Source organism: Passer domesticus, chromosome 2, assembly GCF_036417665.1.
Source record: "Passer domesticus isolate bPasDom1 chromosome 2, bPasDom1.hap1, whole genome shotgun sequence".
In the NCBI taxonomy this organism is placed as follows: Eukaryota; Metazoa; Chordata; class Aves; order Passeriformes; family Passeridae; genus Passer; species Passer domesticus.
The window spans coordinates 71,668,098-71,679,783 of NC_087475.1; the positions used below are offsets into that span (position 1 = coordinate 71,668,098).

At 45.4% G+C, this 11,686-nt stretch overlaps 1 long non-coding RNA gene across 2 annotated transcripts; it reads left to right on the top strand.

Moving 5' to 3' along the window:
* The first annotated feature begins 1,248 nt into the window (after positions 1-1,248).
* LOC135294225 (uncharacterized) lies at positions 1,249-11,145 on the top strand. 2 transcript variants are annotated; one of them, XR_010356378.1, is made up of 4 exons: positions 1,249-3,501; positions 4,749-4,815; positions 9,328-9,456; positions 10,956-11,145. It is a non-coding gene; the product is annotated as an uncharacterized LOC135294225 (long non-coding RNA). The 2 variants fall into 2 exon arrangements; XR_010356377.1 differs by having other exon boundaries at positions 1,249-3,449.
* The last annotated feature ends 541 nt before the right edge of the window (positions 11,146-11,686 follow it).

Below are 11,686 nucleotides of genomic sequence, written 5' to 3' on the forward strand. Positions count from 1 at the left end.
AAGCAAGATCCACCAGCTACAGCTTCCCAACAAATTCAGTCTGGACTGACTTAACTCCCCAACTTATGGTTCTGCTTGGCCTGGGATAGTTTGGTTCTTCTGTAGCTCAGTACGCCCCCACCTCTTTAGCATTTTTAAAACTAGGTCAGTTCTGACATGAAAACAGCCTGCAAAAGCCTTAGTGATTTTCCACCAGACTGTCACAAGTCAACGACCGATTTTTTCTTCCACGGTTTCTTTTTCCAGCTAAGACTGATCAAATGATCAAGTGGCTGGTTTTTCCCTCTGCCCCCTGAAGCTGAAAATACTAATTTTGGGGAAACCTACAGCTCATTTGCTTCTCTCCCTCTCCTTAATACCAGTGCGGATGGACAGCCACTGAGAGGGCTGGTCCTCCCAGCCTGGGCACCTTTGTGCCAGCAGGGCTCTTCCCCTGCTCCAGTCGGCACGGCAGCAGGGTGCCAGCTCCTGGCAGCCAAGCCCAGCCCGGACACACGTGCCAGGGCATGGGCACTGCAAATAGATCTGATACCTGCTGACTGACAGCTTTCCTCCTGTGTATATGAAGCCATGCTGTCTCCTCTCCTTGCTTCCACTGGAAGTTTCGAGATTTTTCAATGGGATGGTGGCACAGGAATAGTTTGTGAGCTCTGTGCACTGACCCGATGAACCCGGACAGACCCAATGGCAAACTTGATGAACCCTGAAAAAATTGCCTAAAAGAGAACTGGTAGCTGACCTTGGGCTGCTGACCTGATCTAAACCCTGAGCTACCCAGTGGTTGCTGCTATTTTCATGGCTGCCCCAGATAGCTGCCTGAAGGCAGGAATGCTCTATTTTTGGGTTTTGTTTTTTAATTTTTTATTAAAAGATCTACTGACAAAGAAAGCGCTACAGAAAGGGAGAAGCAAAAAAGCAGGGCAGGGGGTGGGGGTTGCGAGGGGCGTGGAGGGAGAGAGAAAGAGTCACTTCATAGCTTCATAGAGCTCTTCCAGATAGATGACAGATATCCAAGCCCAGGCTCCTTCTCAGAGGTGTAAGTACAGTGTGCACTTCTGAAGTTCCATGGAGTTACCCTTAATTTACCCTGGAGTGTGAGCAGTCCTAGCTGGCAGAGCTGCTGCAGTAGAGCAGGACAAATGATGAGGGAACAGGGACGCTGCAGCAAGATTAGAAAACAAGTCTGTACTGAAAGGGGAGGGTTAAACAAATTCACGCTGGCTTTAGAAGCTTGTGGTGGGACCAGTCTTTTGCACAGTGCTGTGGCCAAGCAAGCTGAGCTGGCATCCCTCCTTTTCACTTGCTGTGGGCAACAGACCATGCAGAAACCCTCTCTCCCTTTCAGGCTGTCTATGTGGTGCCCAAAAAGCTGTGATGTAGGGTCTTGCACCACAGAGGGTTAAAGTGCTGTAGCTTTTGAGGCAGTCCTGTGTTCATCCTTCTCTGTGGGCTGCAGTGGTTCTCATTAGAAGCAATTAATCTCCAGTGCTGTGCTCTCCTGTCAGCTCGTGCCGCTGTCATGGGTCAACTCATCCATAAGGAAGCAGCTGGGCATCCCACGCTGACCTCAGCATCTCCTCTGATGTCTCACTTTGCTCTCATCCCTCACAGGTGGTTTGGGTAAATATGTGCAGGGACATAATACGTTAATGACACTCACAGCTATAAGCCTCACAAATGAGGGAAACCTGGACAGCTTCTGCTGGTGCTGCAAATTAGAATTTGAGACTGGATTAGAAGCAATTTGAGAGATGTGAGCCATTCCCCTGTGCCTGGGAGCTCTGCAATCACTCTGTAAGAGGGAAAAAGAGGAAGCAGTGCACTGGTTTGGGAAGTGTTCTCTGATAGGTCTGTTCTTTAACATTAGTGCCAGCTGTGGATGATGTGAAATATTGCCATATCTCTCCAGAGACCTCTCCTCATGGCCAAACGTCACCCATCTTTGGCACCCCTATCACCATAGAAGTTACTACTCAGCCAGGTCAGAGGTGTTTTCAACACCCTCCTGCTGCATGAGTTACACTGCGGCTTTTGTACAAAAAGCCTTATTTTCTATTCAGGGCTCTGCTGGTGTAAAGCAGCTTGACCTAAGGGCTTCACTGCTAGTTTTACAGGTGGCACTGTCTGTCCAAGCAATTCCCAGCACAGAGGCTCGCAGCAAAGCAGCTGCCAGTAGCCAGCCAAGGACTACAGCAGGACTCGGCTTAATTTTTTTTCTCTCTTCTAGTGACTGACCATCTGTAATGCAAATCACAAATGTCACCTGAGACATCACACTTATTTCTACAACAGGTCTTAATTCTCCTGAATACCACAAGAAACCCTCCATAAAATGTAGGAGGTGAGGAAAGCCTCTTTTGGGAAAATCTACTTGCCCTGGAACAAAATATTTGATGCAAAACCACATGTCTTTATTTAACCTGCTTCACCAGAGACCCAGGGAATTGTGATATCCACTGTTTGACTTGCCAGCCATGAATTCAATTTTCAGTTTCTCATTTCCACCAAACAAAATTGGGGTTTTTTAGAGCCTATGTTCACTCAGCTTGTAACCCATCAAAGAACAAGTGCATTAGATGTAAAGGCTACAGCAACTCAAGTATTAGGACCCTGTCGTATGACAAAGTAACTTTGCTAGCATTAGAATCTGGCTGAAGGTGACCTGTGGCCATAGGAACTTCCACCTCAGAGAACCTGAGGGAGGTGACTCGGTAGCTTCTGGCATAACTGTGCCCTGTGTAAGAGCTAGGAGTGGTAACCCTTAGACTGGCACCTACACAACCCCTGTTTGTCCTACATCCTATGTTATTTCTTTGTCCACACAACTGTATGCTGGTTGCCCAGTCTCTTTTTAAGTTTTGATGCATTTCAAGTGCACTTTTGAGAGAATTTCACCCAGAATTAATCAATGCCATGTTAATGAAATACACTGCTGCTGTGCCACGCCGCCCTGCCACGCTCCCAGCACCAGCTCTGCTCCTGCTGCTGTTTCTGAGCCGAGCAGGAAGAGCACATATGCCACCGTGTCTCCTTGTCAAAGGCAGAAAAACATCCTCACGTATAAAACTATTTTGACTTGTAGCTGATTTGCTAAACACGTTCAAGCACTGAACACTTATTAATAAGTGTCCCTGCAGAGTGCAGGCAGCACCCACGGCTCAGGAGGAAGTGTCAGGGAAAGGTTTTGGCAGCGTTCCCTTCCTTGCCTGCACTGGGAGCTGGCTCTGGGCAGCTGGCACGGCAGGAGGGATGGCAGACAAGGCAGAGAGGCTCTGTGCCCAAGCTGCCGTGTCCTGCCTCGCTGGTCATTCCCTGGAGGATGCTCCTCCCTGGGCCCAGCCATGCCGCTGCCCCCTCCTCATGCTGCCAGAGCCGCGCACTCTGCACGGAGCCAGTGCCCATCCCCGCACATCCCCACGGGCTGTAGGCAGAGAAGGAATCTTCCGACGGTGAGGAGGAGTTCAGACCCTTGTCCTTGTCGGGGAGAGGCTGCAGAAGGAGGTGTGGTAGGGAATTATTAATGGATTTTGCAATGGCGAAAAAGAGTTTCTGAATGTGCAAAAAAATTGCTCACCTAGTTAAATCCTTCTTAGTTGGGGGCTTTCCTGCCTGCTTGTGGCTAAATTCCCACTCCTGCAGTTTGTGTACAGGTTGCAGTCCCATGCAGTGTGTTTTGTGTTTAGAATCAGTATTGAACATGGGGCTGGAAAGAGACTGAGTCTTTCAAGCTGAATCTTCCCACTTGTTTTTCAATTAGTGCAGATCTTCCAGCAGCTGTTGAGGAAGAGTTTGGAACCAGTCATGGCACTCTCCATTTGTCCCTTGCAATGGGATGATTTGCCATGATCCTGCCTGGCTGTTTGTGCTTTGCAAGCCATGCAGAGGAGGAATAGGCAGCCCAGGTGCACCGAGGGGGCTAAACCCCTTCCTGGGGGCAGCTCCCGTCCCATGCTGGACCCCGGACAAGAGCACCCCATGAGTGGGAGAGGCTTTGCTGAGGTGGGAGGCTGAGTGGTGGGCCCTGATGTGATGACTGCTCTGCCTGGTTGCTCTGCAGTGCTGTGGCTTCTCCCTGGCTTGCTGGAGGGAAACTGTCCTGGAAAGCCACAGGCAGCCTTCTGTATTGCCAAGGGTGCAGTGCAGGAGTGCAAGGGAGGAAGATGCAAAGGAAGGCCATTGGGTGGAGGAAATACAACCATTTACCTCTCCACTTCTAGTAAGTCTGCCTAAGTGCTATGTCTGTCCAAGAAGAGTCTGCTTGAATCAGTGGGTTATGCTTAGAAATCAATTGTAATGCAAATCCAGAAGAATGCAGCTCTCTGGTGGCACCCCAGGCACTTCCAGGCTTTTCTTGGCTTGCAGGAGCATGGATTTTACTTAATACCCATGCTGGGCCAAATTCTTCTCTCAGTTTGGGTCATTCTTGTCCAGTTATTCCTCAGACCACTTATTTTTCTTTCCCCTATAATCTCAACAGTCCTCCAAGAAGTGCTGAGTCTGTCTGGGATTTTTCTTTTGCCCCTCAGATGCTGGGTTATCTGCTTTTAGAGCTGTGGAGTGCTTCAGTGATCCTGCTGCAGTGAGCCTGCTGCAGACAGACTGCCCTGTGCTGTGCTCAGAGGCTGTAAACTTGCCTGGAAAACAAAAAACTGGAGAAATGAGGGTAGCCTGGCCATTATCTGTTGATTTCCATTATAAAGGAGCACCATAGGGTATTTCAGTGATGTAACCTAGTCCTGTACCCACAGGCAGAATTTGGCCCTCTGGGTCCTGGCACGGGAGGGGCAGGAAAGCCATGGAAGTAGTTCCATCAGGGTAAGTACATTAATTTCATGTTTTGAAATGTAATTCTCAGCATTAAAATGTATGAACAGAGGTTTTACACTAAAATCGATGATTTCCTCTGAATTCTCTTCTTTTGTGCCTTCTGCATTTTTGAGCTTTTGTTAGTCAGTTGATACACACCATTTTACAGCCTATCTTTTGTGCAGTGGCTTTTCAGCTGTCATGCTCTGATCACATTCAGCCTAGATGTATAGAGCATTTATTGTTTGCTTTGGGAGTTTTTTAATGAACGTTTCATTTAATATTCAGCTTTACTTGCCATTTGTCAGCAAGATCAACATCCTGTTGAATTTCACTCTGGGCAACTTCGGTGCATCAGCTATGCCTCCTGTCTTGTTCCAACAATAGCTGCAAAAGGCCACAGGATCGTTTTTGTCAGTCATGTTTAAAAAGTGAAGACAACAGAGGTCTAAATTCAGACCACAATGGAAATTACCCTCTTTTTTCTGTCCTTCTCAGGCTCTGACCCACTTTTTCCCCTATATCTCATCTTTAGTAAATGTCTTAAGCTCCATCTAAGGGTGTCTTGTCAAGGGGAAACAAGAATTATGTTTGCTTTCTTCCCTTGTTTATGCTGCATGGAGCAGGCCTAAGAGGTTTCTCTCTCTTTATCCAATAATATCCCCTTGCTTTCCTCTTATAATAACTCCAGGGCTTGTCCTAATAGACTTGCTGGATAACTGGCATAATAGAGATACATATGAAATCTGCTTTGCTGAGAGGAGTAACAGTTTTTCATTAAGGCTATTCATGTTTTTTTTGGGACTTTTATTCTGTTTAATTGAAATGCCTTCAAATATGTAGAAGAAAATATATTCATGTTAAATGGTTGGATAATTCTGCCATCTTGCCCAGCTAAGAGATGGGCAAGCACTCTGTGAGACATCTTGCTAATTCTTCAGCAAAAATAGTGAAAGCCAAAGTAGGTATTTTAAATATATTTTACTTTTAGAGCTATAGGAAGCAGTCCAAATCCTCTTATGCATTGTTTTAATACAGAAATAAAAGCAAAAACAAGAGCACAAGCAAATTTTTTTGTTTGTTTTCCTTGGTAGGTCACTGTTAACAGAGCATTTTTAAAAATCCCAGTGACTGCTACTGAATCCTGACCTGATTTGGAATCTTTTCAAAGCACCCAAATAAAACCAGGTTGACAAAGCTGATTTCAGAGGCTGGTTTGCCTTTTGTTATCTCAGCCAGGATTGCCACAGGGGCAGGAGAAGCACCAGCAAACTGATCAGCCACCGGCGTTTCTTTCAAGAATACTTCATTACTCTGGAACAGCAGCATCAAATCCTATAAACTTCCTGAGATTGCTGATGTGTTGGCCATGGCATTAGCAATTGCTTTACGTGAGCAGTGACCTCCAGAAACACCTTTTCTCCTTCTCTTTCCCTCTTTGTATTTTCTTAAATTTCCTCTTTCCAACACCCATGTGCACCTTTAGTGCCTACAGCAGTGACCTTCCCTAGTGTTAGTTTCCTCTTTTGTACATTTCTGCCTGTTATTTCAAGGGGAATTGATGCTCTTTTGAAAGGCCTTGGAACTGGCTTCCTTTTTTGCTACAGACACTGCAAATTTGCCATATTTCCCCCGTCGTAGGGCTCCAGACCCACTTGTTGTCAGTCATTTTTGCAGGATCGATTACTCCAGGAGAGAGGGTATGAATATGCAAATGAATTGACATTGACAACAGTCATAAACGTCCTGGCTATAAAATCCCCTGATATTTCTATGGCTACTTTTTTTCAGAGTTTGTAATTTAAACATGAAACAAGCTGTATTCAGATAGGAAGTGAGGAATGATGGTGAAGGAGGAAGAAGGATGAATGATCAAGGCATAGATCATTACAGTGATTAATTTAATACCATGTGCTTGTGTGGATGTGTTCCAGGATTTTGTTGCACCACAGAAAGCAATCTCAAGCAGTTTTGGGATGCATATGAAGTTTTATTGCTCTTGCTAACTCTTGTCTCTAAACCCAGTTGTTTGTTTTTTTTTTTAAATCGTGAATCTCATTAAATCAGAAATACAGAGAGAGTAGGTCATAGAATATCAATATTCTATGACCTGCTCTCTCTGTATTTCTGTATATTCTTCCTGTATTTCACTCCTGAGTTATTCCTCAAAAGTGAGTGCTGCCAATGTTGCTATTGCCTCCCCTCTGCAAATCAGCCTCTTCACAAAGGCTCTGCTCTTGAATTCGAGAAGAGATTTTCTCCCTGGAGGACCAGAATTTTATCCTCAACACAGAGCTTTTACTACTCTGTAATACACAGCAATCATCTAATATCTCTCTTCTTTATCCATAAAATGAAAGCATTAACATCCCCATCTGTCAAAGATTACATGTAAACATTCATTTCTCCCAGAGTGTCATGGAGATCCACATTCCCTTTCATAGAAACACTGCTGCCTCTTCTTTCCTAACTCCTGATCCAGGGCGGCAGCCTTGAAGAACATTTCAGAAGATATTCACACTTTGGTGATTCATCCTCACATGAAGGTAAATACATACGTAAGCATATACTTGTAGAGGGGTTTCCACAAGCCATCATGTACTCAGTGTCTGAATAATATTTCAGAGCCATGAAAGGGAAGCTGATTTTAAGGAACCACAATAATTTCAAACTCAGGGGCTGCATCCCAGTAACAGGTCATATGCTTGCAGTCCTGTGTTGTTTTTCCCAAACATTTTGGAATCTCTCAGCTCAAAATCATGCTTGGTGTGTTTTCCATGATGCTTGTCAGTGGTCTATTAATTCTAGCAGCTCCAGGGAAAATTCTATCTGTGTCTTCCTGCAGCTACACGGCATGTGATTTGTTCTCATCTGCATAATCCATCTGTCCCCCAATCTGAAAGCCCCAGGTGTCAGGGAGCATGGGATCAGTGAGCTGCTCTGAAAAGCACGGACAATAACCTTGCATAATTCCTGGCTTTTTTTCTTAGCATCTGATTAAATTAATGTAATTCTGTGTATGAGTCATGTAATGGGTGTCTCTTTAATGTACATCTTCTCAGCCGTGGCGCCTGTTTCTGAGACATGATGGATATCAGCAAATGGAATTACAGGTGCTTGGCTCATCCCAGGATCTCATGCTTCAGAGCAGTGTGATAATTCCTTGGTGTGGTCAGAAACCACACACTGTGCCTCTTTGCCTCTGAGCGTGGAGTAGGCTCTGGCCCATGGGTGCCAATCCTCAATCCTCCATGCCTCTCCATCCTGAGGACTTCAGCAACAGCTGAACATCAGCAGCCATCAGCTGAGACAGGGCAACCCCCAAGGGACACTGTCTTGCTTGTTGGGAGGCTGTGGGGAGGGGTCCAAGCACACCAGCTCTAACACAGCTCCACCTTTCCTGGATCCAGCCCTCTGTTACCTGTCACAGGAGCACTGGCAGCTTCCAGCAGGTCTGCTCTAGCTCATAGGTCTGACTTTACACTCAGATTTCCCCATTTGAAGTCCCCACATTTCAAATGCTGCACAAACCAATCTTTGTGGTGTGGCCTTTTTTATGTACACTTCATTTTCTCCCAAATAATCTTGATTTATGGAATGTACAAAATCCATGTGGTATCTGATCCAAATGGTCTAGAGTACCTGACATGGCCCATCACCACCCCAGCAACATCTGGCTCTGGGTTGATTGTGGCAGCCATTTAATCAGACACTTACAGTATGTGTGTCCATGGATGAGTTTGCACTGTGGAAACTCTCCCCATGTTCCTCAGAGCCTGATGCTGCTGGATTATTTTTTCCTCATCTAAAGATTTTTGATTTTTGGATGTTTACATTCTGGTGGGAAGAGTTATAGGGGAACATAAGGTTGAGGACAAGTAGCAAAACATGAGAGCTTCCAGCATGTTGGAAGCTAGGAAAATATGCACAGAGTTGCTTGGCAAAATTGTGCCCTTTTGACAATGTTACGGCTTTCACTGCTAATATGTAGCCCACAAGGGTACTCTGTAAAAAGCAATCCAGACAAAAAGAAAGAGGATGTGTTCACTCATAAGTTGACAGAATCTATTTTTGTTTCCCCTTATATATATATATTTTTTTTTTTTTTTTGCAGTCGCTGCTGCTTTAAAACTCTTTCTTTCAGCAAGGACCAAACATGCTTCTTTTCCAAAAATTGTTTGTCTCTACCACAGTGTGTTTCCACCCCACCTAGAATTTCACAGTCTCCTGTTTTGAGAGGATGGGGAGGACCCCAAGGCCAAGCTCTGCAGCAAAGGAGTATTAACATCCCACCTCATTGCTCACAGACTTTCTCTCTCAAGTGAATGTGATGCTGCCTCACTGAAAGAGTTCTGAAGTCTGCTCTGGAGACACTCTGGAATGGTTCTGATGTTGAAATGACCGTGTTGTGTTGAAAATTTCCTTGCAGCTTATTCTCCTACCAGAGCAGGCATTACTGGTTGGTTGTCGGATTTGCAACTCACTAAGGTCTGTGCTAACCTTGTCTCTTCACTGCTTCAGCACTGGAGGGAAATGGATGCAAAGGAGACTAAAAGAACCAGCAGAGGAGACAAACACCAGGCAATAATAGTTTGCAAGTGAAAAAGGCCTCTGAGGGATCACACAAAAATGGGAGTAGATCTGCATGAAGTAAGTACAAATACAAAACACACCTTGCTATTAAGAAAAATGAAAAGCAGGTGAAATTTCATCTGCGTGTGTGGGTTCTGCTCCCAATGCCTATCTCTCCTGGGAGAAATCAGCCCTTGGAGCCATGTGTTCTGGAGAATCCCCAGCTCACAGTTTCCTAGCTACAAGAGCCAGCAAGGGATTTGGTTTGTAATCAAGCCTGTGGCTTGCAAGACTTCATTATCCATAAATGTTTGAATTTTTCTTGATGAGAGGGAACTGTATCTCAGGCCCCTCCAGAGACTCCCTCATGATGCCTCAGCCATGAACATGAGGCCACATGGGTCCATGTCCTTAGGAGGTCACTAGGCCATCAAGATGTCAGTCTGCTGATGGACTGATTATCTCATGTGCCTCATAAGCAGCACAGCTTCTGGTGCACAGCAGCAGGGCCACCTTCCCTCCATCACTCCCTGTGTCCATCAGTTTGCAACACACCAGCAAATCAGCTAACTGATTTTGGGATAATTGTCAGGGAGAGGGTGCACTCCTGACAGCAAGAGAATTGAGGGGCAACAGCCAATTTTGTGTGCCACAAAGTCACTGCAAAGAGAGAGACTGGCCTATTTCCAGAGGTGAAGAGGAAAAGTGATTTTGAAAGGACAGGTTGCAGTCAGAAGAGGTGTTTGCAGCTCAGTGCTCTCTTCAGTGGATTGTGTAGGTTTAGGGTATGTCTGCATCTCCCCATGACAGAGGGTTCACATGATACATATGGGATTGTAATTCCAGATGCATCTCCGGAGTAAACCAGCTGGTTCCTTCCAAGGTGAAACCCACCCAAGGGTTGGCTGGACTCATCCATTTCTCTCAGAAGACCTGCCCCTGAGCAATATCACCTTGTGGTGGCAAACCTAGCACAGGGCTGCACTGTGCATCAGGATCTTCTGTTCCCCTCTTGGAGGGCAGAACAGGCCCAGGTCTCCCCTTCCCACTCCTCCCAGGCTCCAGGTCACAAGTCACCTCTGCTCTGCTCGGGCCTTTCCTTGGAGGAATGCCAAGGAGTCCAGCAAGGTGCTATGTGTGCAGGAAGAGAGGAGTGGGACCTGGCTGCATCCCCTACCCATTCCCAGTGTGGCACATTTCAGGGAGTGGGGCCTTCCCCAGGCCCCAGGCAGGGAAAGGGATAGAAGGGAACACAGGACTGCTGTACATGCAGTGACAGTAGCTCTCAACTGATAATACTTCTGGGTTTAGACATTTTATGTGCTTTGGATTGTGGCATTTACTACAGTGTCGATGCACACACCATCACCAAGGCCAAAAGCATTGCAGCAGCTTGAGATCACTGTGTAGGTGTGTTACCCCTGTTTTGTTTTTTTTTTTTATTTTTAGGATGGTTGTGCTATTGTCTTTGGGTCAACCTGCCCAAATTCAAGTCTTGCTGCTGCACCACATGCCTGCTGGACTTCAGCCAATGCCACGAGATATGACCAGTGCCTGTCTTTGTGCTTTGATTTTAGGAACTCTCTTTACCAGAGGGAAAACAGATGCTTTCCATCCAGACTAACCAGGGAAGAAGTTTCACCCAGGGGATGCATCTGTTTAAAGATAGTTTAAATGTAATCAAATTGGTCAAGTTTGAGGACCAGCAGAGCTCTGCCGTGAGGGACAAAGCAAAGGGACTGAACAAAAATAATAAATCTGTGTTTACAAGAGATTTTTGGGGACTGTGTTTTGTACTTTGCTATGAACTGAAATACCCAGAAGATAAAACAGCAGCTGGGATTAAAACAAAGCTGGCATCAGTCCAAAGTACCAGTAAATCACGTGGGATTATTACTCTATCACTAGAGATTTTACTGGTGTAGAAAGAAAAGAAAGTAGAAACCGATTTCTGCTAAACAAAGGAGTTAAGAGGAATCTCCAGCAAAACTAAGCCCTAATCCTTCAAAATCTCTACACAGTTCTTAAATGTGAAATTAACAATGTATGAAGATCTAAATCCACTGTTTCCAAATAGGGGGCTGTCAAGGGCTGCACCATTCCATAAGGGATTATTTTTCTCCATGACATGCATATAGGATGAGATACAAAGGATAGGAAATCATCAAACACAAATATATTTCTTACCTACAAAATTTATTTTTCTGTTTATACAGATGTTGAATGTGAACACAAAGGAGAGCAGGCATTTGGCATGCTAGAGGAGAAAGGCGGAAGAGGTGAGGAGGAAGGAACACATGGTAAAAAA